Genomic DNA, 27,698 nt, shown 5'->3' with positions numbered 1-27,698 from the left:
AGCGTGTGAAAATATGATATAAAATGGCCAAATGGACAGATAATCCAGCCAAACTTAATATATTGGTGCAATATGAATAGGAAGATAATAATATGCAAGAAAAACACATTTAAATCAGAAAATATTTCTCCTTTATAAACTTGCTTTAGGTAAAAATGAAATATCATCTGCAAGTGCAAAATATGACTGGTAAGCTGATTTTTGGTCATTTCTTAGCAAAAGAGAAGATTATAAGTGCATTAAATGCATGAATTCAGATGATTTGACCCAAAATAGTTGTTTTTCAAGTTGACCCTCCACCCTTATATAGCCGAATAAGGGCTAAATTGCTTTCCAACTTAAGTTCAAAGGCATATTGGTTGACCGTGTAGCATTAATGTACTACATGATGTCAGAATTCAACGCCTGGGTCTCCGTGATCCAGTAACGCAACAATAGCTTGTGCGTAAAGCATTAACATTCAAACAGAGCCCCATTTCACCGATATGGAATGGCGGACATTTTTACAGATTGGACAGTGCAGCAGATGCTTAGCTGAGCCAGCCTTCATATTTAGTACAATCATGAATATAACAAGCTTTATCACTACATATTATTCTTATAAATACACTTAAAATACATAAATGCATGTGTTTTTTTCATTTTATATCTATTTCAATTGGGTATTTTGACTTTTTCAGGTAGAGGAATGTCTGCGACCAAGCCGAGGGCCACTGCATAAGGGTTATTGATGGCAAAACAGGTAATAATACTAAATTATTATCATGTACACAAGCAAATAAGCATATTAATGATGCTTAAGGTGTGAAATACTGCCATAATCAGGTTTGTGGTCACTCAAACCCTTGCCGTTGTGCAATTCCCCGTTCAGTTTGAATCTATAGTTCCGCATCCCAACACGTAAAGCTCGTGCTTTGCTGGCAGCGGAAGTTGGCACTTAACAGGTTTATCCTTGTTCCTGAGCATGTATGCAGTACAGCTGAGTTAATTTGCTACTTGTAACCCTACAATTAGCTTGTGTTTGGTATTGTTTTCTCACAATAGCGCTTACTGTTAATGTTCTGGCTTGAAAGGATGTCGCGTCGGACTTAAACATAGGATTGTTGCAGCAAGTGTCCCCTTCATCATTTACCTAAGTGGGATCTTTTTGCCAAAATTTGGCACTTTCAGCAACCAGTTTTGTTTTTTATTTGGTACATGATTCTCTCATTCAGTGATGTAAGGCAAGTATTGACCTTATTCGTGTGTCTTTGCATACAAAGGTGACATGGATAGATGATATTTGTTGTGTTGAGAATTCTGCGTGAAGCTGTGTGTCCAGAAGAAGTACTAGAAACCCCTTTCAGGAAGCCTACATTGATCTGAGCTCCTTTCTGGCCCTGCTAGTACATGGAACCTCATTGCTAAGCTTAAAATGCTTGCCTTAATATATATATCTTGTTCATTTTAACCTTTCCTTCCGGTCCAAACCCCCAACATGAGCATTTTTTCTTTCGCTCGGTTATGAACCTCCATTTTCACCTGATTGTCACCATAAAAATAGTCAAAAGTACTTATTTCTTGCCCAAAATATAAAATTTTGTATTCTCTTGAACCTCTAAATGAGAGCTGGCAGTGCATATTGGCCATCTGCTGCAGTTTAAAGGCACCCATGACATTATGTGTTAAAATATATCATTGGCTGCTGGTAAATAAAGGGGCTCCGAGGGACAAGGCGCTTTCAAGATTTCACACTTTTATTGTTGCGCAACAAAAAGTTATTGGAAGCTTATTGATTTCTACACTTCAAATTATCTTTGATCTTTCATTTTTACTAATTTGTTTATTGTTTTGGATGAAATTGGATTTTTTTTTGCTTTGAAATTGACATTTTTGGGGTTATTTAAAAAAAAAAACACTAAAAAGACATTATCAAAATTGCTTAGAGTGAAAATATCTAACAAATTCATTCTTTTCCCACCCCGCATAAGCCCCAGGTGCCTATCCATTTGGTTTGTTTTGGTATTTTGTTGCAGATATTGAACACAACAGCTTTAAATCTTAAAGGGACATTTAAGCTCCAACAGGCCTAAAATCGCCTTCTTCGGACGGAAAACACCAGCGTGTGAAAATATGATATAAAATGGCCAAATGGACAGATAATCCAGCCAAACTTAATATATTGGTGCAATATGAATAGGAAGATAATAATATGCAAGAAAAACACATTTTAATCAGAAAATATTTCTCCTTTAGGTTACAATATACTAAATCATTTTGGTGTTCAATGCTATACCCTCTAAAAAATGGAACGTCATTTATTTGAAGACACAATTCTCTGTATGTGCACTTGCCATGACTTTATTTTTGAATATTTCTGTGTGCATGTGGTAGGGAAAACATTGTTGTATACTACAAATTCAGTGTTTTGCTTATAGGTTGGAGACTACATGAGATTTTGACAGATGGCGGGAAACCCTAATCAACTGGAGATCAGCCGGTAAAAAGGTGGCCTTAAAACAGTGACCGTTGATTCGCGTCGAGTTCTTTCTTACATACTGCATGACCTATCTTTTTTATTGTTTAAATCCATTCGGCTTGGCATGCTCTTTAAGAAAAGGTATGGGTATGGGGGTGTCTACGCGCAAAAGTTTGACTTTATTTTTCATTGAATTTGTTGATTTTACATTGAATTTGTTAAGGAAATCTTTTGGTATATTGTAACCTAAACAAACTTTAGGTAAAAATGAAATATCATCTGCAAGTGCAAAATATGACTGGTAAAGCTGATTTTTGGTCATTTCTTAGCAAAAGAGAAGATTATAAGTGCATTAAATGCATGAATTCAGATGATTTTACCCAAAATAGTTGTTTTTCAAGTTGACCCTCCACCCTTATATAGCCAAATAAGGGCTAAATTGCTTTCCAACTTAAGTTCAAAGGCATATTGGTTGACCGTGTAGCATTAATGTACTACATGATGTCAGAATTCAACGCCTGGGTCTCAATGATCCAGTAACGCAACAATAGCTTGTGCATAAAGCATTAACATTCAAACAGAGCCCCATTTCACCGATATGGAATGGCGGACATTTTTACAGATTGGACAGTGCAGCAGATGCTTAGCTGAGCCAGCCTTCATATTTAGTACAATCATGAATATAACAAGCTTTGATCACTACATATTATTCTTATAAATACACTTAAAATACATAAATGCATGTGTTTTTTTCATTTTATATCTATTTCAATTGGGTATTTTGACTTTTTCAGGTAGAGGAATGTCTGCGACTAAGCCGAGGGCCACTGCATAAGGGTTATTGATGGCAAAACAGGTAATAATACTAAATTATTATCATGTACACAAGCAAATAAGCATATTAATGATGCTTAAGGTGTGAAATACTGCCATAATCAGGTTTGTGGTCACTCAAACCCTTGCCGTTGTGCAATTCCCCGTTCAGTTTGAATCTATAGTTCCGCATCCCGACACGTAAAGCTCGTGCTTTGCTGGCAGCGGAAGTTGGCACTTAACAGGTTTATCCTTGTTCCTGAGCATGTATGCAGTACAGCTGAGTTAATTTGCTACTTGTAACCCTACAATTAGCTTGTGTTTGGTATTGTTTTCTCACAATAGCGCTTACTGTTAATGTTCTGGCTTGAAAGGATGTCGCGTCGGACTTAAACATAGGATTGTTGCAGCAAGTGTCCCCTTCATCATTTACCTAAGTGGGATCTTTTTGCCAAAATTTGGCACTTTCAGCAACCAGTTTTGTTTTTTATTTGGTACATGATTCTCTCATTCAGTGATGTAAGGGAAGTATTGACCTTATTCGCGTGTCTTTGCATACAAAGGTGACATGGATCGATGATATTTGTTGTGTTGAGAATTCTGCGTGAAGCTGTGTGTCCAGAAGAAGTACTAGAAACCCCTTTCAGGAAGCCTACATTGATCTGAGCTCCTTTCTGGCCCTGCTAGTACATGGAACCTCATTGCTAAGCTTATAATGCTTGCCTAAATATATGTATCTTGTTCATTTTAACCTTTCCTTCCGGTCTAAACCCCCAACATGAGCATTTTTTCTTTCGCTCGGTTATGAACCTCCATTTTCACCTGATTGCCACCATAAAAATAGTCAAAAGTACTTATTTCTTGCCCAAAATATAAAATTTTGTATTCTCTTGAACCTCTAAATGAGAGCTGGCAGTGCATATTGGCCATCTGCTGCAGTTTAAAGGCACCCATGACATTATATGTTAAAATATATCATTGGCTGCTGGTAAATAAAGGGGCTCCGAGCGACAAGGCGCTTTCAAGATTTCACACTTTTATTGTTGCGCAACAAAAAGTTATTGGAAGCTTATTAATTTCTACACTTCGAAGTATCTTTGATCTTTCATTTTTACTAATTTGTTTATTGTTTTGGATGAAATTGGATTTTTTTTGCTTTGAAATTGACATTTTTGGGGTTATTAAAAAAAAAAAACACTAAAAAGACATTATCAAAATTGCTTAGAGTGAAAATATCTAACAAATTCATTCTTTTCCCACCCCGCATAAGCCCCAGGTGCCTATCCATTTGGTTTGTTTTGGTATTTTGTTGCAGATATTGAACACAACAGCTTTAAATCTTAAAGGGACATTTAAGCTCCAACAGGCCTAAAATCGCCTTCTTCGGACGGAAAACACCAGCGTGTGAAAATATGATATAAAATGGCCAAATGGACAGATAATCCAGCCAAACTTAATATATTGGTGCAATATGAATAGGAAGATAATAATATGCAAGAAAAACACATTTAAATCAGAAAATATTTCTCCTTTATAAACTAACTTTAGGTAAAAATGAAATATCATCTGCAAGTGCAAAATATGACTGGTAAAGCTGATTGTTGGTCATTTCTTAGCAAAAGAGAAGATTATAAGTGCATTAAATGCATGAATTCAGATGATTTGACCCAAAATAGTTGTTTTTCAAGTTGACCCTCCACCCTTATATAGCCGAATAAGGGCTAAATTGCTTTCCAACTTAAGTTCAAAGGCATATTGGTTGACCGTGTAGCATTTATGTACTACATGATGTCAGAATTCAACGCCTGGGTCTCCGTGATCCAGTAACGCAACAATAGCTTGTGCGTAAAGCATTAACATTCAAACAGAGCCCCATTTCACCGATATGGAATGGCGGACATTTTTACAGATTGGACAGTGCAGCAGATGCTTAGCTGAGCCAGCCTTCATATTTAGTACAATCATGAATATAACAAGCTTTATCACTACATATTATTCTTATAAATACACTTAAAATACATAAATGCATGTGTTTTTTTCATTTTATATCTATTTCAATTGGGTATTTTGACTTTTTCAGGTAGAGGAATGTCTGCGACCAAGCCGAGGGCCACTGCATAAGGGTTATTGATGGCAAAACAGGTAATAATACTAAATTATTATCATGTACACAAGCAAATAAGCATATTAATGATGCTTAAGGTGTGAAATACTGCCATAATCAGGTTTGTGGTCACTCAAACCCTTGCCGTTGTGCAATTCCCCGTTCAGTTTGAATCTATAGTTCCGCATCCCGACACGTAAAGCTCGTGCTTTGCTGGCAGCGGAAGTTGGCACTTAACAGGTTTATCCTTGGTCCTGAGCATGTATGCAGTACAGCTGAGTTAATTTGCTACTTGTAACCCTACAATTAGCTTGTGTTTGGTATTGTTTTCTCACAATAGCGCTTACTGTTAATGTTCTGGCTTGAAAGGATGTCGCGTCGGACTTAAACATAGGATTGTTGCAGCAAGTGTCCCCTTCATCATTTACCTAAGTGGGATCTTTTTGCCAAAATTTGGCACTTTCAGCAACCAGTTTTGTTTTTTATTTGGTACATGATTCTCTCATTCAGTGATGTAAGGCAAGTATTGACCTTATTCGTGTGTCTTTGCATACAAAGGTGACATGGATAGATGATATTTGTTGTGTTGAGAATTCTGCGTGAAGCTGTGTGTCCAGAAGAAGTACTAGAAACCCCTTTCAGGAAGCCTACATTGATCTGAGCTCCTTTCTGGCCCTGCTAGTACATGGAACCTCATTGCTAAGCTTAAATGCTTGCCTTAATATATATATCTTGTTCATTTTAACCTTTCCTTCCGGTCCAAACCCCCAACATGAGCATTTTTTCTTTCGCTCGGTTATGAACCTCCATTTTCACCTGATTGTCACCATAAAAATAGTCAAAAGTACTTATTTCTTGCCCAAAATATAAAATTTTGTATTCTCTTGAACCTCTAAATGAGAGCTGGCAGTGCATATTGGCCATCTGCTGCAGTTTAAAGGCACCCATGACATTATGTGTTAAAATATATCATTGGCTGCTGGTAAATAAAGGGGCTCCGAGGGACAAGGCGCTTTCAAGATTTCACACTTTTATTGTTGCGCAACAAAAAGTTATTGGAAGCTTATTGATTTCTACACTTCAAATTATCTTTGATCTTTCATTTTTACTAATTTGTTTATTGTTTTGGATGAAATTGGATTTTTTTTTGCTTTGAAATTGACATTTTTGGGGTTATTTAAAAAAAAAAAACACTAAAAAGACATTATCAAAATTGCTTAGAGTGAAAATATCTAACAAATTCATTCTTTTCCCACCCCGCATAAGCCCCAGGTGCCTATCCATTTGGTTTGTTTTGGTATTTTGTTGCAGATATTGAACACAACAGCTTTAAATCTTAAAGGGACATTTAAGCTCCAACAGGCCTAAAATCGCCTTCTTCGGACGGAAAACACCAGCGTGTGAAAATATGATATAAAATGGCCAAATGGACAGATAATCCAGCCAAACTTAATATATTGGTGCAATATGAATAGGAAGATAATAATATGCAAGAAAAACACATTTTAATCAGAAAATATTTCTCCTTTAGGTTACAATATACTAAATCATTTTGGTGTCCAATGCTATACCCTCTAAAAAATGGAACGTCATTTATTTGAAGACACAATTCTCTGTATGTGCACTTGCCATGACTTTATTTTTGAATATTTCTGTGTGCATGTGGTAGGGAAAACATTGTTGTATACTACAAATTCAGTGTTTTGCTTATAGGTTGGAGACTACATGAGATTTTGACAGATGGCGGGAAACCCTAATCAACTGGAGATCAGCCGGTAAAAAGGTGGCCTTAAAACAGTGACCGTTGATTCGCGTCGAGTTCTTTCTTACATACTGCATGACCTATCTTTTTTATTGTTTAAATCCATTCGGCTTGGCATGCTCTTTAAGAAAAGGTATGGGTATGGGGGTGTCTACGCGCAAAAGTTTGACTTTATTTTTCATTGAATTTGTTGATTTTACATTGAATTTGTTAAGGAAATCTTTTGGTATATTGTAACCTAAACAAACTTTAGGTAAAAATGAAATATCATCTGCAAGTGCAAAATATGACTGGTAAAGCTGATTTTTGGTCATTTCTTAGCAAAAGAGAAGATTATAAGTGCATTAAATGCATGAATTCAGATGATTTTACCCAAAATAGTTGTTTTTCAAGTTGACCCTCCACCCTTATATAGCCAAATAAGGGCTAAATTGCTTTCCAACTTAAGTTCAAAGGCATATTGGTTGACCGTGTAGCATTAATGTACTACATGATGTCAGAATTCAACGCCTGGGTCTCAATGATCCAGTAACGCAACAATAGCTTGTGCATAAAGCATTAACATTCAAACAGAGCCCCATTTCACCGATATGGAATGGCGGACATTTTTACAGATTGGACAGTGCAGCAGATGCTTAGCTGAGCCAGCCTTCATATTTAGTACAATCATGAATATAACAAGCTTATCACTACATATTATTCTTATAAATACACTTAAAATACATAAATGCATGTGTTTTTTTCATTTTATATCTATTTCAATTGGGTATTTTGACTTTTTCAGGTAGAGGAATGTCTGCGACTAAGCCGAGGGCCACTGCATAAGGGTTATTGATGGCAAAACAGGTAATAATACTAAATTATTATCATGTACACAAGCAAATAAGCATATTAATGATGCTTAAGGTGTGAAATACTGCCATAATCAGGTTTGTGGTCACTCAAACCCTTGCCGTTGTGCAATTCCCCGTTCAGTTTGAATCTATAGTTCCGCATCCCGACACGTAAAGCTCGTGCTTTGCTGGCAGCGGAAGTTGGCACTTAACAGGTTTATCCTTGTTCCTGAGCATGTATGCAGTACAGCTGAGTTAATTTGCTACTTGTAACCCTACAATTAGCTTGTGTTTGGTATTGTTTTCTCACAATAGCGCTTACTGTTAATGTTCTGGCTTGAAAGGATGTCGCGTCGGACTTAAACATAGGATTGTTGCAGCAAGTGTCCCCTTCATCATTTACCTAAGTGGGATCTTTTTGCCAAAATTTGGCACTTTCAGCAACCAGTTTTGTTTTTTATTTGGTACATGATTCTCTCATTCAGTGATGTAAGGGAAGTATTGACCTTATTCGCGTGTCTTTGCATACAAAGGTGACATGGATCGATGATATTTGTTGTGTTGAGAATTCTGCGTGAAGCTGTGTGTCCAGAAGAAGTACTAGAAACCCCTTTCAGGAAGCCTACATTGATCTGAGCTCCTTTCTGGCCCTGCTAGTACATGGAACCTCATTGCTAAGCTTATAATGCTTGCCTAAATATATGTATCTTGTTCATTTTAACCTTTCCTTCCGGTCTAAACCCCCAACATGAGCATTTTTTCTTTCGCTCGGTTATGAACCTCCATTTTCACCTGATTGCCACCATAAAAATAGTCAAAAGTACTTATTTCTTGCCCAAAATATAAAATTTTGTATTCTCTTGAACCTCTAAATGAGAGCTGGCAGTGCATATTGGCCATCTGCTGCAGTTTAAAGGCACCCATGTTTAAATCCATTCGGCTTGGCATGCTCTTTAAGAAAAGGTATGGGTATGGGGGTGTCTACGCGCAAAAGTTTGACTTTATTTTTCGTTGAAGTTGTTGATTTTACATTGAATTTGTTAAGGAAATCTTTTGGTATATTGTAACCTTAATTTGGCGATACCGTCATGTATTACGTGTAGTTGTATTGAAACACGTGTGTAACGGTTTTGTAAATCGGGGATTTAATCATTTAATTACGTATTTTGTAACCTTTAGGGCATAATTTACGATGGAGTACAGTGGATTTGCTTGTAAGGAGTTCTTCGTGATTCAGGGAAAGGTATTTTGGCTATCATTTTGTTACGGTTAATTAAGGATCAAAGCATATCAAGACAATCAATAATCAAGCAAAGAGGAACACAGTGCCTTTTTTCAGTTTCAGCGCATATTTCTGCATTAACATAAAGGAGAAAGAGCATATAGATACACATAAACATAAATACAGAAAAAAACAACAGCATAATTTATCATATATACAAATTTATAATTATTTACATGTGTGCATATTGATTAGATCTACATAACTTTCAGATTTCAAGTGTCCGGTTATTTGCAATGAAGTTTAATCATGGTTTAATTTTATTCCATTTAATAAAGATTTGTTTTATTTAATTTTCAGGATATCAGATTTGCTGACAAACTTTACTATTCACCAGCCCAGCAAAAGTATTCACTTTGGACTGGGGATAGCAAGGTTGGTCAAATCAACAGACTGACACTTTGACATGAGGTTGGAGTTCTAGGCTGGATGGGGTTGGGTTCGTTACATTTTTCTTCTTTTGTGTTTCTGTTAATTTATTTTTGTATAGGGTTAAGTACCCCATTGTATTGTCTTAGCATACTGTAAGACTGCACATGGGGAAAGCCTAACTTAGTTTTTACAAATTTGCATATTTTTTTGAAATCCCCTATCGAAACAAAATATAGGAGTCTCACATGCGTGTAATTCTAGCGTGTACGCGTCCGCTTAAAGTATTTTGTGATTTATTGCAAAATAAGCTGAGATTCTTAAGGCATTTGTAATTTCCGCTTGATGCCAGCGAGTGAAATTTGATTGTATTTGGATTTATATAGTACTTTTTATTTAGATATTTTTCTCTTTCTGTAATACATATTGGGCATTTGAATAAGTAGTGAAATTCATCACCTATGTCATCACAGAATGGGCATTTTCTCTCATGTATCTGTATATTTTGCCATCTTCCAGTTTCAATAGGTAGTGTGTGGTTTCTAGTGAAGAAGGCGATCAGGTTTTGGGTAAGTATCTGGGGTAATACCTTTAGGTACGAACCTTGCGTGAAAGTCTGTTTGATAATTTTGTAAGTATTTGTATCTGAAGTTCTGTCAAGATCTGCCTTCCAGCTCTGGATATAAATATCTTTTAGTTTTATTGTCAGTGATTTGTTAAGCCATTTGCCATTCATGAATGATTGGCTGTACCAGATTCCTGAGTAACCATGGTTACATAATATTGTTTTTATGTTTTCTATCCAAGGCGAATTTAATGAATGTTTTGAGTGTAGGTCTAAGAGTAAGTGATATATCTTGGAAGAAAGTTTTAATGTTTCGGCTGATTCTGTGTTATCTATTAGGCGAGTCCAGAAAGCAATAGATTTCTTTTGCATATCTAGTTTTATTGGTGTGAGGCCAGTTTCACCATATATCATATATGAGGGTGTAGAGCTTTTTAGGTTAAATATATATTTGAGGAAGCGGAGCTGCACTCTATCGATTACATCAACATTTCCCATTCCCCAAATTTCACTGGCGTGAAGGAGTATTGGTTTTATGTTTTTTTCAAAGAGATCTATCTGCAGGTCATACGGTAATGATAGTGCTTTTATCTTGCGGAGTAGGGCAAACATGGCCTTAGTGGCTTGTTCAGCAATATATGTTTTGGTTTTGACAAATGAACCGGTTTTTGTGAAATATATGCCTAGATATTTGTATTCATTTACAGTTTAAATATCTGCATTTCCAATTTTGAATTTATGTGTGATATTTCGCCTTGTGTTGCCTTTTCCAATGATCATTACTTGGGTCTTATTTAAATTAATGTTAAGCTTCCAGTTATCACAGTATGTTTTGAAATTATTTAGTGCGTTTTGTAGATCTGAGGGGTCATCACTGAATATCACTGTATCGTCCGCATAGAGAAGTAAAAACATTTTTAGGTATATTTGTAGACCGTTAACAGATATTTCGTTATTTAGTCCATTTGTCCCGCATGAATTTAGGTATTGGTGAATATTATTTAGGAAGATATTAAACAGGAAAGGACTTAAGTTTTCGCCCTGTCGTACTCCGACTAGGCAATCAAAGAAGGCAGTTTGTCCTTGGCTTGTTATGACTTGTGATTTTATATTATTATACATGTTGGTTATTATTTTAAAACATTTTCCATTTATTTTCTCACTTTGTAGTTTCTGCCAGAGGCCTTGTCTCCAGACATATCCATATATACACCAAGTACTGGTTATAGGCCCAGGAAACAGTCTCGAGAGCATTTCAAATAAACCTTAGGCTTTCTATGCAATCAAGCTAAAAGAAATAAGTTTAAACTAATTAAACTAAAGCATAATAGTGTAACGAGTCACAATCATGACTGTATATTAGAAACGCTGCTATTTAAGAAATGTTACCGGTACCATTCCCGAAGACATGATACAAAAACACACAAACTTTGACCTATGCATGACTTACATGTGCCATAATTGTATGTCACTGCCAATAAAGCAAACCAATATTGAGCATCACGATGCAAACAAGTAAATGAGTTTTTGTTAAATTGTACATTCAACTTTATAGAAGGATATATAATAACGATTTTAGCAAGATTTTTTTTAAACGTTTATTATCTTATAATTATATTGGAAAATAACATTTTGATTGACTGGCTTAAAACAGATATACTCCTCAATTATTTGAGTTTAACCTGGAACCTTAATGCATCTTTGAATATATCCTGCTTTCAAATAGAGGTAGATTGGATTTTCATTTCAGGTCAGTCACGTCAAGGACAATGTTCTACAACAAGAAAAACAATGGTCTTCGCTCTAAAAATCGAATAGTATTAAACTATTTCACTAACAAATGTATACGCAGGTAGCTTAAAAGCAGAAATATCATGGGATTTCCTTATTTTTTTTTCATCCAATAACAAACCTATTGTGTTACCTGATTGGTTTTGGAAAACACATTGCATAGAGGTTTTATATATGGTATGCAACCGTGTACACTTAAACTATATGATGATTATTAAAATTATGCCCCTTGTATTCAACGGTACGAGGGTTCAAGTAACTAATACATGTACATGCAACATACTTCGGGCAGTCAATTTTCTTAATCTTGATATTGGGTTATTATATATTTCTCACTATACTCCCTGTATTTACTTCTGAAAACATACAACAACTTGAAATAGAAAGTCAACACACTTACATATTATATTAAAGGGATCTTTTCACGCTTTGGTAAATTGACAAAATTGAAAAAAGTTGTTTCAGATTCGTAAGTTTTCGTTTTAGTTATGATATTTGTGAGGAAACAGTAATACTGAACATTAACCATGCTCTAATATAGCCATTATATGCATCTTTTGACGATTTTAAAACCTAAAAATTATAAAGCGTTGCAACGCGAAACGATTGAATAATTTGGAGAGTTCTGTTTTTGTCGTGAAATTTTGTGAAACTACGAAGATTGCTTATATAAGGTATAAAATACGTCATGAATGTGTACTCGGCGGAATAGCTCAGTAGGTTAAAGCGTTTTTACTTCAGGACTCTGGCAGGACTCCAGGGGTCACTAGTTCGAAACCTGCTCCGGGCAATGTTCTTTTCATTTTTTTATTTTTTTTCTTGATTTTTTACTGGAGCTTTTACGATCCAATGTTTACATTTATTAATATAAAGCATTTAATGAATAAGTTAAAAAAATGCCAAAATCTGTGAAAAGGCCCCTTTAACACATGAGGGCATGATAGTTGGTATTAATCATGTACTTTTCATATTTGGATGTGTTACTTAACGGCACGCATACATATTGAATGCATATTAAATATGTTATTTATCAGTGCGACACCACGTACCAAGCTTGCGGATTAAATAAATGATAGGTTAATGTATTCTTTGTACACCCATGTACTATGGTATTATACACATTAGACTTAGTATAGTTAGTATCTCAAAACTATTTGGGCATTTTACTTCTTTTCTTCTAAGCGTATGTATGTCTATCTTCTTCTCTGTATCGTCGTTTATTATTAGAAATCTTCGGAAACAACATCAGCACGATATGTTTAACGAAACTAGGAGAAAAATGTCTTTCGAAATGGGGAATAAACAGTAGACGTTGCCTGATCGCAGTAAAAGGTATAAGCTCCCTTTTGCAGGAGTGCGTTGCCGATGATCAAATTACACAATGTGCGTATAGCACGCGATAGTCGCATTCATGACACTGCAATATTTACCAGACACACCCCAGGTTAAAAAGCAATGAAACACTTCATGGTCGCGATAGTATTCTACAAAATAACACATCGCGCTTAAGCAATGTTTAAGTGCGTGTTTATTCAAACAAAAGGATCATCCTCTGTTAGGTTTCAAACAAAAAGTCACATAACCCATGTGTCTGTGTAATCTGACGCAACGCAATGCGATCCCGGCGTTTTGTAATTAATACCCACTTTAAAGCTTTCTTTACTGAAATGTTTTGTTAAAGACTGTGAATACATTGTTTATATCCAGTTTCAAGTTGACGTAACCAGAAAGAATGAATAGTTAAATAATTATATATTGTACGGTGTCATTGTATTATGACATATAATATATATATTATTCTATCGTATTATTGTGCATTTCATTGTGAGCTCCTTGCTGAAATATGTGTCGTATTATATATCAATACCAGTCGAACATGTCTCTCTCCAAAATTTGGAGATCAAATGATAATAGAAGAACAACACATCTATACATCTATATAAAGCGCGAACGAATGCACGTTAAGAATGTAATCAAGATCTTAAAACCTGGTAAAGTCATTGTTTGCGTATGCGGGCTTCGTGGCCTTGCGTCATTATTGGTTTTTCACGCACGCTATACATTAGTTTATTTACAAATGAAACCATTGTATATAAGTAGGTCATTGCTTTATCGAGCAGGGGCTTCTTAAATTACAATCACCATTATTTCAATAGAGCTATTTTTTTCCTGTAAAAGCCCTCAGTTATCCCGAGTATTTTACCTTTTGGATCTTGATTCGACAATGTATATGCATATTAGTCCTATTTTGCAAATAATCAGATTCTTAATAAACTTCCGGGAATTTACAAATACGCCCGTTTGGAAAACACGAAAAGAAGAACAATTATAAAAAAGGCTAATTGACTGAATAATTATTTTCAAAAACATCCCTTCATAACATTATTTCATGGGATGTACCGATTGCGCGCAATTGTGATCGTCAAAAATGCACGTGGTATTAAGTAAATGCATCCCGTGGGGACAATAAACTTATGATTTGAATGCGCCCTATTTGGTTTTCGTATCGTACATATTTACCGACTATGTCTTGTTTAGGTTTTTTATTTGCACCAATTCAGACATCCACTTATGCACAATCGTGGTCGTTAAACTGAAAGATCACCGTTGAATTATGATTTGTGAAGTTTGGTTTTTGCATATATATTATACGAACTTAAATTTCCCAGCGGGTTATAAAAACGAGACAAACATTTCGCAAGTGTACAATTCACTCGTCTGATCAATAATCGATGTTTTGTCATTAATACGTAATGTATGTTGGCATGTGGTCCTTCGTCAATTGTTTCTTTAATCTAAAAGTCAACCATGTTAAAAATATAACATGAATTCGACAACTATAAAACTAACCTGCCTTCAAAAATCGACAGCATAGTGCTATTGAACAGTGCACTACTTACGCAAATAATTACACGATCAATCAAATGTCAATGAAAGATTTATCGATACCCGTTATATATCAGGTAATACGTGGCATCATGACCGCTTTGGTTCGGTTCTGCACAACACGAATGCAGCTTCATCTTCAACGTCCAATAAGCATTTTGGACACAAGTCTTGACGAACACGTTTGCGCCTTTAGTAGATTTCCAAATATTTCCTAAAATGATAGTTAAAAAAGATTTCATTGTCTTAGTCATTCAAATAGAATGTTATGAAGAAAACGTATGACAGCAAGGAAGTTCAAAAATAATTTAAAAAAAAGGTTTAGATTTAAAACGCTTGCATTCAATATACTTAAACAATTGCAAGCACACTATCTCAAAAGGGAATGATAAATAAATAAAAAAACATATCGATTTCGTTTGTGTATGCGTACTCGATGTTATTTCTATATAGAAACTAACCTATTGAAAATGAGGATCGAAGAAAACTGCGTAAGGATTGATGTGGTTGGATTCGTTAAGAAATTTGCACCGCCTGCTGGTTGGTTGTAAGTCACATAACTAATTCGTTCCACTGAATGTGACAGCTTTCGTCTAGCGTCCACTGGAAGCTTTATATGATGCCATTGTGGTTCGGGTAATGGTATGCATATACCAATATGTTTTTGTAAGCAATCTAGCTCCCGTTTGTCTAAAGAACAATCATGTTGCACACTACCATACATCATGAATATGTATGATATACTATATATTCATAATGTATGCATACCGCGATCAAACAGCATCTTAATAAATAGTAAACTTAAGTAAGCTATATATTATAATGTAATGGCGAATCGGCCAACATGTTTATTTGATATATAATTAATATGGATATAGTTAATATACTCTCTCAAAATATGTTATAATCAGTTTTTGTATTTGCATGTTCTTTGTCGATAACATGCATAAACATAAACCCAAGTAACAATTACCTGGGTGTTTGTCAAACAGCCTTTGATATCATAATCGACGATCAACTGACCGTTGGTTTCTGAGCAGATTCAAACCATGACAATTCATATGTAGAGAAAGTACAACATAAGAATGTACAACGCCTACCGCACGTCTTTGTGATATGTTTCATTTGTTGGAAGATAATTGAGAGATTACTTCCAACTCGTTTCTGATGGTAGAAGTTAAAAGTGTTAATAAAAAGAGACCAAGGTATAATTTAGATGAATTAAAAAAGGACAGCTGTACGAATGCATACCATTTTTGGTAATGCCATTTGCGGTTAGTCTAAGCGTACGATTCGTCTTTCGTAAATTCGTAGTCGACTAAACCGAAACTGACGCTAGGGTCCACGTTTTATAGATGGTGCTTCTCCGGGTTAACTGACAGTCGTTTGATACTGAACTGCAGACGTAAAACATGCAGTATGAGTTAATATTGTAAGTTTTATATTACATTTATTTACATGATTTAACAGTTTTATATGTTTGTCTAAATCTAGTTTTAAATCAACTAGGTAATCATTAGTAATATTTTTATGAAAGACGGTGTATTAACTTAACTCCACTATTCACAGATGTTCCATCGACTGACGATTAAATGCAGAGCCTGTTGTTTCCTCTAGGTTTCAGTTTGTTTATTTATGTTGGCACACAGCGTCTGGTAGCAATTTCTCAGCTTAAAAACGCAAGCATCTTTACCATAAGGGATTCGCGCACATGTATAACCAGATACAACCGAAACTGGTCTTGAACTAGAAATATGCGTACCTGTCAAGCAATGTTAACGTAAATCAAAGTACGTTTGTATTTAATTCATTGCAAATTTTACATCTTTGTTGCTGCTTTACTCTGGCCTCATATGATGACGGGTCCAGCAGATGTTCTCAGTTGCACGTCAATGATATTTGCGTAACATGCGCATAATTATGATACTTTACTTCAGCAGTATGACGCACGATATCGCCATATATAGAGTTAATGCAACTATCGGACTGTAACGATGACTTAGAATTATTATGTCAAGGCGTCTGTTAAAGAGTATTTTTGTGTAAATATTGATCGTATAAGATATAAAATATATTGGGTCGTTTCATGTCAATATCGTTAAGGATATTGGGAAAGCGATATACTCTCTCAGATAATCATAGAACAACGGTACAGTCCTTGAACAAAGTGTGCGCGATTCACAACATATTTTAATAATTATTTGATCGGAATATCATAGTGTAATAAATATTATGAACTTACATTTTTTTAATCTTAACTGGACCGAAGGGATGTATAACCAGTTGATTTTAATTGATCCAACATAAGAATTTAAACATATAATTTTAACGGTTGATTTTTAATACATGCTTTTTTGTCTAATCATGTTCGAATTCACATTTTTTTGAGCATCAATAATGTCTCACGCAATGCCCGATAGCATAACACAATAAACACATAGTGTGTGTTTTAATATTCCAATTTTCTCTACAAGTATTTTCAATAGAAATAGTAATATGAATATTCTTTTTTTTCGTTGACGACACATGAACATGCTGTTTGTGCAATTATGTGACAAAAACAGGGAATATGATTTTTTATTCTCTCTTGATAAAAAATAAAATAATCCTCTGATGGATGTTTAAACTGTATGTATGTACATAGATGTTAAAGAGCGTTAAGTTCTGTAAATATAATTTACCATGATACACAAACGTGAACCTTTAGACCTAAACTAGGTCTGACACGACTTCGTGCCGGACATTTAGGTTTCCTTACCATTGATAAAAATATCTCTCTGACGTTGAATTAATATCAGTCAGATGTCCAAGCTACTCAATATCATTATCTGAATTCAAACAATCTTGGCAAATTAGAGATTGAATGGTATTTGCTATTGGTCACTTGTTTAAATATAATTACTAGATAATTGTTACATATTTATTCAGTGGTAAGTGATGACTCGCGTGAAAATATTTTTCTCCTTTACCGAGAAGTTATAACGCCTGTTATTAAAATATACTGTCTTTCAAAATGTTGTAATTAATAAAATTGATATGAAACATGCAAAATTAATTAAGAGTAACTGTACAAATTTGTAAAAGACACTTGCTGTATTTTTTATAAACGAAGATTGTATTACACTACTCATATATAAAGCAGAAAAAAGTCCTTAATCAAAATGCACTATAGCAAAATATATGTCTTATTTAAATTATTCAATCACTTAGAACAAAAGTGATGCTAAACATAAGTAACTCGTTATCTTTATGAAGAAGTGTTTTGACATCTGTTCGTGCTGTTGTGTAGTATTATAGCTTTCTGGTTAATTACCAGTGCATCAAACGCCCTATCGGTGTTTATTAACTGATAAACAACGACTTATATACAATATTTCTAAAACGTGTTCTTACTTGAAAACATTCTTCATATTTGTACATTTTCTTCCAAATTTTGAATAAACGTTCATGTTATTTAAATGCATTTATTGAAAATAATGATCGTTTATTACTCACTGCAACTCAATTAGTTTGTATTCCTTCAGAAAAACATCGATGACAATAAATATTATTAATGTGCTATAATATTTCTTTAATTTTGATGACCCTTTTATGATTTTAAAGATTACAATAAGAATGTCGTAGTTTTTTTCTTTATTGAATTCCATTTAATTCGGATCATGTAAGATCAATCTAAGTCATGGAGCATTTCTAATGTCAATTTTTAAAAGAATAAACACTCTTTTTTTTATAATTTACAAACGTGTGTACAAACGTTTTAGGCCCGAATTTTTAAATGAAACGATTTTCGGACCCGCCGACTCCAATTTTTAACGAAATTAAAAAAAAAATCTCGATTTTTTTTGGCGGATGCCAACATGTGGCTTTTAAACACGAAACGCTTACCGGGTTTTAGAAAAAGTTCAAATGAGTTATAAATCATCATAATAAACCCAGTTTTAATTAACCACATTAATACATGAACATCCTTCATCATGTTCATGTGCTGGAATTTACCAAAAGCTACGCCATCATTGTTTGTTCAAAAACGCTATGTACAATGCTGTCATCATCAAAGTCTGCTAATTTCTCAATTATGATGCAACCGTCAAATGAAATCCTGAATGGAATCGATTTGTAAGTAAATATTTTATTATTTCTTTACAATTTTATAAAATTGATAATATTCAAATGACTAAAAATTACTATGAAAGCAATAAGAAAAGAACGATTTTAATTTAACAGGTGCTCGAAATGCGTAACCCATTTAAGCCTATCAACTTTAAATCTTCCATATTTTACGCATAAATACGGTCATATTTTAGAGAATAAAATGGTATGTGTTGTTTAATGCAGTTGTAGTTAAGAATTTGTACATATAATATGTGTTTTTTCGTTATTTTCAATGGGTACGAAATGGGTACGAAACTTCGGTTTTGTTCAGAACTGGTTCGTAACAAAAGTTCAAAAATTGCAAAATCAACATTTTTTAAAACGATTTCAACTCATTAATGCCCTAATGAAATAGTCAAGTTTATGGGGGTCATTATCGGATTAACGGCTCCTTTATGACATTGAACTATCAATTATGTTATCCTGGGATAAACTTGCACGAAAATCAATAATTATAACGATTATTAGGGACGCTATTTCTTTAATCAATACTATGACATAAACACATGTTAACTTGTTTCAACAGGCACTTACGAGCATTTATGTTTAACAGTTCCATATAAAATGTTCTGGGAACAATATATTTTAGTTAAGATACCAACTATTTCTGAAATCAAAAGTAGGTCTTTCCCTCGATGTACTATATTTCGGATATGTTAAAATTCGGACATACAAAGATAGTGATATTTATTTGTTGATTTGTTGTATGTAGTTTGTAAAAATATGTTTTGTGTTATTTCAGACAACAAGAATGGATGGTGGCAATTATCCTGGGTCTTTCTGTCAAGAAATAGATGTGAAAAATATTCATTTAATTAAACCTGGAAATCGACCACCACAGCTAACAGAAAACCTTTTTACAATAGGTGTTGTTTTAGAATTTGGAAAATTTGATACTAAACAGAAGTTAATGTATATCAAGTCCAAAAGACCAAATGTAACTGTTTAACAATTTGAATTGAGATGCTTTATTTTCTGATGTTGGATTTATTTTTCCTTTCAGATGATGTATATTTTTGTGATTCTAGGTTGTTATAAATAATTCTGAAACATTTATGCAGCATACTGTTACATTATTGTGAACGTTATTATATAATGTCGGTTATCTGGTTTATCAAGTGGAAAACAATCTTATTTATATAAAAATAAAGCTTATTAAGACTTAATTATAAAGGTACTTATTGTTATTTATGTATTAACATACTTCTCAAAGTAATAAAAATATAGTCAATGCCTTTATTCATTAATGTTGTACGGTTCCTTAAATGATTGTCCTTATTAATAAAGTTGGAATAACCTGCGGTTTTAACACCGCGATAAAGTGGCGATAACTTTTTTTGGTCCAGTTCTTCGCACGAAGTCCGCAAAACGCACAGGTTCTATGACCAAAATGCTCAGCAAAAAAAATCACCAACAAGTTTATTATGGACAAGTGAAACAATCGCATACCTTTTGAACCAGTTAAGATATTTTTAAAATTCAAACTAATTTAAAAACTGCACATCAAGACCTACAGTCTGATTATGATCATGTTGCACAGCAACATGTTTGAAAACAATCAGTGTTGTTGCTTATTAAAAAGAACTTCTTACCATAACATTTTAAAAATGAGTGCATATTTGGTCACCTATCTTTTTTTTCCATCCACCTACCCGACACCCTTAGAAAAAAATCCGAAAATCATTTAATAAAAAATCTGGCCTTTGTTAAAAATGATACAATATTTAGTTTTGAGTTAAAATAAGATATAAACAAAGCACAACATGATCTATATTTAATAAAACATCAGCAACTATAACGGAGTTATACGACTTCATTAAAGGAAGAGACTGAAACCAGTTATACCTGGAACCGATTTAAGTATTGCTGATAAATCGGGACCTGGTTAACGCACATCGTTGTTATATTTCATGTAGTTTTCCTTGTTCAGATCGAAATGCGTCGAAAAGTCCCACCGATGGACTTTTAAGTGCATATATGCACACGTCTCTACGTGCTTTTAGCCCACACAAGAACCTGCCTAGCTGAAAGGTACTTGCCGTCTAAATGCCTCACGTGCGCGTGACCATTCCCCCATATAAACTAATACTTTATACTTAAATGTTTATACACTGATGATGTACAAAGCAAATGTACAAAGCAAATGTTTCGGTGTCAAAAGGTCTCGGACTACGGACTAAATGATTATTTTAGAGTACACTAGCAACTATCCAGATACAATAGATACGCGTCATCCAAATGCATAACTTGCGCGAAGCAATCAATCCAGATAAGCTTGGTATCGACTGTTTTAACGAACAGTGACCATGCTTGAGCATCACAATTTCCTCAATCGAGTTATTCTGGACCATGTACAAATACGTTATTTGAGAAAACACTTACATCCAAGAAGCGGATTTAGTCACGTTCCGTGAAATACGAAGCGTGATCAAATTTACTTAGAGCCATTGATATATCATTGACCATTTTGAGAATCCAATATCCAACACAAGCATCTATCACGTGCTTGTCGTAAACTCAAACATTTACTTTGCTGATATAGAACTCTGCTTTAACATATGTTACGAGTACGTTACCTTTACCATCGTGGTTTTCAATATAAAAAAAAAACATTTTTGAATTGCCTATGTTGATAAGACTTTTGAAACAGAAAGATTTGACGAGACATAGCTTTGATCTGCATGTGAGATCAGGTGTGATATTGATGCATGTCAGCGTCCGTGTCATCAACGTGTGTTTTGTATGAATGCATGCACAATTCAAAAAAAATCATACTATTACATCTTTTAATCACTTCTTATAAACACATGTGTTTCATTTGAGAACTGAATCGTTTTTTATGAACATTTCATGCCATGTATTTGTGTTTACGGACATTGTTATTTAACGTTTGTGCATCTTGTATGGATTTAAGTATTTGCTTTTAAACATTTAAAATGCATCCACATTTATTATAACACACATTTTAGTTAATCATGATATTTCAAAACCTTGATATACTTCACTGATTTAATAACTGTTACTCGCTTTCATGACCTTTGGTTGTACATGTACCATTAGGAGATGATTCGTGCAATTATTACAAGTAAGTTATTATCTAGTTGCTTCCCTTTTAAGCATAACGCATTGTTTGTGTATTGATAATAATCCTTACAACGGAGATTTAAATATTTGTTGTGATAAAACTGTTTGGTACTAAACAAGCTATTGAACATGTAAAACTCCGAAACACTTTTGAAACATAAACATGCTAAATCTACTTAAAATCGTCGCGTGTTTTATTAATACTACATAAGATGTCTGATAATAATAAAAACATATTCGTAAGGTAGATTATGTATTGGAGAATACATACTTAAACACTGATGTGTCTTAAATTTGAGCCGTGTATTCACTCAAATATGTTCAAAATTGGCCCGTCTGCTTAACTTGTTCGTCACTCTTCTCGAATTGATAGCCATTTTGATAGGCAATAACATCTGCATCATAATCATCGACATCGTCGTCATCAGGTGCACTATCGATACATTCATAATGTTCTTTCTATTTTTCTTTACCATCATCATCATCAGCAGCAGCAGCAGCAGTATCAGAATCATCATAATCTTCACCGTCATCATCAGCAGCATCATAATCATCAGCAAAATCATCATAATCATCATCATATTGATCATCATATTCATCATCATATTCATATTCATCATCATCGAAAATGGTATTAGTATAATTAACACCACCACCAATGCCATTGTTATCGCCATTATTCAGTAGTGCAATATTATTATTTTACAAAAAAATAAAACACACTTTCGTTGTTGATACTTGTATTAATCGTTTTTTTTATAAGTTACTAGTGTTGATGAAGTAAAATTAAATCTCAGTGAAAAAAAATCTAACGTTGTGTTCTTCTGAAAATAAAAGACAATCGCAATTAATATCATGAACAAAATCGGTGCCAAGTGTCAGTTACTTTTCTAGACAAGTGTCAATGCGGTTAAAATATTATGGAACATGTGTTTATTAAACCAATCATGACAGACAAGAACACGCAATATCATAAACCTTCAACGGCGTACATAATAAAGATCTTATTTCCACCATTTTAATGTAAACACATTGGTTTACTCATTTTCGTGGTCATTATGCTGACATAATACAAAACGCTTGAGGTTTGCGCAAATCGTGAGATATGTTTTGTTATTTACTGTACCAAATTATTAAACAAAAACAGCATGTGATGTTTTTTGTTTATAATAAAATATTTATTTCAATCGGGGTCGTATAAAGAGTACGAAAATCATATATTTTCCTTAACTCATCGAGAAATAAAATCCAATCAAGCACCAATAGCAACATACTAAGAATATAAAATGTGTATTCTTTAAAACATGATATCATACGTTACAAGGAACATCACACACTAGTCTATTTGAACTGCCACATAAAAACAACACATGATACGCATCACAGGCGGTTCAGTTCAACATAAACGCGTAAAATATAATATAAGAGCAAAAACTATCTGTCTTCGTCGTATACTCACGTTCGACCTCATCTTTTTATGTTTATTAACACTGTGATGTATGTTTACGACATGAAAAACTATACCCTTGTATGATATTCAGAGGTTTGCAACACATTATTTGAGGTTACAGATCTTTGTGGAAAGAATGTTAAATTAATGTCTTGCCCAAGAATTCAATAACATGTTTTATTTACAAGCAGCAAAGTAACGGATAATACTAATAATTAGTACACTGTAACATACAAAATCATTTATTAATGAGATCGATGCTTGTAACTATTTGAAGCCGAATTGAAATTCGATTGACCACCAGATTATAACCATTCAGATTTTTAATGAATTTGTTATATCTCTCATCATCATCGCTATCGTCAATATGATCTTCGCTAGCAATATTGCCAATGTAACATGCTGACCATCTTGTAGATTCAAATGGTCGATTCCATATTCGGAATCTTCTTATTGTAACATTTTGCAGAGCATTCATTTCATGTTGGATAGTAATGTAATCTTCCGGTGTGATTAGACCTGTAAATGACTTTTTAAAATCATAAGAAACTCGTGTACATCCGAATTCCAGCTTCACTTCAACAGCCTGACAACATGAAGCAAGTGTTTGTATCAGGTCGCGCAGTTCCAAAGGAGTCAGTGCTTCATAATAGATAGTTACATCCTTTAAACACTGAGGTAACAGTATTTTGAAATATTTAGTCATATACATATTAAAGACTTTCAGGCATTTAAGCGATGTGAGAGTATGGTTGAATTCGCATCCCATAAAATCTGGCAATCTTGTAGACATTTCAATACTGAGTGTTTCCAGCTGTGTGGGCGACATTAAAGAAGGTAAAATCTGATGTGCATCTTTTATGTCAACATGGAAATACTTAACCGTCAGATGAAGAATCTTGACATTGAGACATCGAAGAGCCTCACATAAACTGTCTACATGTATTTCAATACTAAGTGTTTCTAGCTCTGTATGAGATGATAGTGAATGATACAGGGATGATTTTTGAGTTTGAGTCATGTTCATTGCTGTTGACATATCCCGATACAATTGAAGGCAGAGACTCCTGACATTCAGACTGTTATGAGCCTCCAACAGACTTGAACTATAATACGTCAAGTCAAATTCTAACAGCCTTAAGTGTTGCTTCTCATAACTTTTCAGACTCTTGATTTTTAGACCATAAAGAACCTCCAATAAAACAGATATATCATCTGTTACATAAAACGTTATAGTCTCAAGGTTTTTGAGCGACGGTAGCAACGTTGACAAATACGCTGCATGATTAACTTTACAACCTTCGCCTCGAATACCAATATGCAGAATCTTTATATTCAGAAATTTCAGAGCAAACCACAGACCTAGACTGTCATTGCTCACGTATATACAGAGGTATTCAAGTTGTTCGAGTGACGTTAGCAAAGTAACCAAAAGCAATACCTGATTGAGGTCTAAACTTTCCCCACTACCACAAAGACTAAGACGCTTGATATTTAGACCGTGCAGAGCCGTCAAAAGATCGGGCTTCGAATTCACGTCAATATAAATCAAGTCGATCTGTGATACAGAGAAGGAAGGCTGCGACAACATACCTACATGACTCAATATCAGACCATCCAAATGAGCATACAGACTCAGAGCCACAAGCTTGATATCTAAACTGTACAGAGCCGACCAAAGATCAGGAGTGATGGCTTCTACGTTAATACGTAGCGTTTCTAGATTTTTTAGCGATGTCAGAGCTTGTGAAAAAGATGATGCATATTTCACTTTCAAAACATGATCCCAAACATGCATACCCAGGCTTAGAGTCTTTATATTGAGACCACGCAGAGTTTCCCACAGACCTGGACTTTCTTCTGAAATGTAGGATATTTCAAAAGTATTGTTTACTCCAATCGTCATTGATGCCGTAAAACATGGAAAGAGTTTGTCTCCTACCATACGACATTCAATCAGCTCACATGTCATCTCATGCTCGAGTTTGAAATGTTCATTGAATAGTTTGCGCAGCCAAGTAGAACTCACTGTGACATTTTCCAATTGAATGTGTACTACAGAGGGCAGCATTGGAGAAGAGTCTGAACTATTGAAAACAATCCTGGTTGGAAATTCCAATGCAGGTAAACTGGTAAAATCTGGAAAAAAAAATATATATATATACTAAACTTACTGAAAACGTATATATCAAATCATTTAACAGATAATACACATTAAATCATTTAACAGATAATACACTACGTTTATACAGTTTTTGGTACAGTATAGACGTATTTCACATGAGGATATATTTGCGCCCGTTCCCTACGATTCCAAATCGCTATATTAGTCAACAATCAGATAAATACAAGTTTTTAATTGAATAATTCTTTTAACTCGTATCATGTGTGTGTGTGAGTGTTCATTTGATAGAATATCGAAAATAATACGTACAATCAAATTGCATCATTTCTAGGTCGCTTGTAAAGTTAAAAATAACATTGTGTGACATACATGTACTGTACGCATTACATTAATCAGTCCTCACAATTTCATTATAATAAATATACTTTGTCGTTAATAATTATATTAATACATACTTCTAATGTACAGCCTTATGACCAATTATTGTTTATTGTGATAAGTGTTTAGCGTCATTAAAGATAATAAATGCATCATGAATAACACAAACAACACCAGCGCTAGTTTGCTAGGCCGACAGAAAGAATCTTCCAATAGTCTACGGCTCTTAGATGTACATAATGAATCGTCATTTTCCGATCTCGTGGAACCATGTTTGGTTAAATGTTAGCCAGCGGGCAGCAACCTTTATAAGACCACTTTCAATTCAACATGCCTGAATATACATTGTTTTAGTACAGTTCATAAAAAAGCTGCTAAAACACAGCTTGGCAAAAGACAGTACTGGAATGTATCGGTCAATATAACAAAATGGAATGTAAACGACTGCATGCTATATAGTATTCCTCGATTGGTCATTGTCGGCTCGGCTACTACTTACATTTACCCGGGTACTGTTAAGTATACTTACATGTACCCCGGCACGGTAAATATACTAAAACGTACCCAGGAATTTTAACGCTTAATCGGTTGTTGTCGGCTATTTTTTTTAATTAATCATGTTCACATTAATGTCAAAATATCTGTTAAACGGCCTTTATATATTATTGAAACTCATACTCAAAAAGCATGTTTAAGTTGAAGCAGTTTTTTTTTAATGAAGTTTGTTTAAGATAAACAATACCGTTTTACGGTAATCGGTAGCGCGTTTTACGACATCGGATTTTGGGCGGGAATACAACTTGGGTACAGTCTAATATCGACCGGATACGCTTAAGTTCATTTACCGCAACCAAGGTACATGTAAATATACTTAAGAGTACCCGGGGTACATGTAAGTAGTACCCGAGCCGACAATGACCAATCGAGCTTAAGTATTTAATCTAATGCCCCAATCGAGTTAAAAAAAATGTGATGCGATAATCGAAATTTGTTATCAATTTAAAAAGCGCCTTCATCCGATTCTCTACAATATTTACCACCTCTGTTAAAAATATTCAATATAATGATAAACAGAGCATATTTGATTTTAAATACTGGGGATAATAATAGATGATTAAAAAAAGTAAGTACATGTATTCGACTTAATGCATCGTTATCCGTGTGTGAGTAGGCCATAATATGACTCAGATATTTAATTTGATAATTTTGATTTTGACTCTGTACAAAGTATCAGATAACAATCAGTCTACAGTGGTGTTAGGGATATTGTTCCGGAATTAATCTCTTTAGAATCTCCCAAAAATAAACCTCATTCAGCCGATTGTTAACTTAAAGTAAAGTGAGAAACATAACGCATCTAATCGTGGTAATCTTATCTACGCATGGCCGGCATGTGTTGTCACAGGAATACTAGTAAACGCTCTTATACCACAATGGCAACATGAAATCCCTTGAAGAGAATGCGTCCCTATTGCAAATATGTATTCAAAATGTTTATTGTTTTTTCTTATATTATTCATTCGTAATAAGTGGAAGAAAATTCAATGTATTGTTTTCTTTCTTTACAGTTTATCTAACATTTACACTTTATTTATATATAAAAAAACATAATAAAGAAATATATTAGTTTTGGAAATAAAGAGAAC

The 27,698-nt window shown here is 34.2% G+C and overlaps 3 protein-coding genes and 1 long non-coding RNA gene across 10 annotated transcripts in view; 1 reads left to right on the top strand and 3 right to left on the bottom strand.

Moving 5' to 3' along the window:
• Positions 1-27,698, bottom strand: part of LOC127841953 (uncharacterized) — a 237,060-nt gene that overhangs the window by 150,021 nt on the left and 59,341 nt on the right. The window lies entirely within an intron of this gene.
• Positions 1-27,698, bottom strand: part of LOC127841945 (uncharacterized) — a 472,965-nt gene that overhangs the window by 415,377 nt on the left and 29,890 nt on the right. The window lies entirely within an intron of this gene.
• LOC127841948 (uncharacterized) overlaps positions 1-27,698 on the bottom strand; it is a 167,785-nt gene that overhangs the window by 111,691 nt on the left and 28,396 nt on the right. The window lies entirely within an intron of this gene.
• On the top strand, positions 200-12,063 carry LOC127841958 (uncharacterized). Its single transcript, XR_008031441.1, has 8 exons — positions 200-680; positions 3,253-3,314; positions 7,922-7,983; positions 9,150-9,213; positions 9,553-9,691; positions 10,141-10,190; positions 11,045-11,107; positions 11,937-12,063. It is a non-coding gene; the product is annotated as an uncharacterized LOC127841958 (long non-coding RNA).

This window comes from Dreissena polymorpha, chromosome 8 (genome assembly GCF_020536995.1).
Source record: "Dreissena polymorpha isolate Duluth1 chromosome 8, UMN_Dpol_1.0, whole genome shotgun sequence".
Lineage (NCBI taxonomy): Eukaryota > Metazoa > Mollusca > Bivalvia > Myida > Dreissenidae > Dreissena > Dreissena polymorpha.
This window is presented reverse-complemented; position numbering and strand designations above follow the sequence as displayed.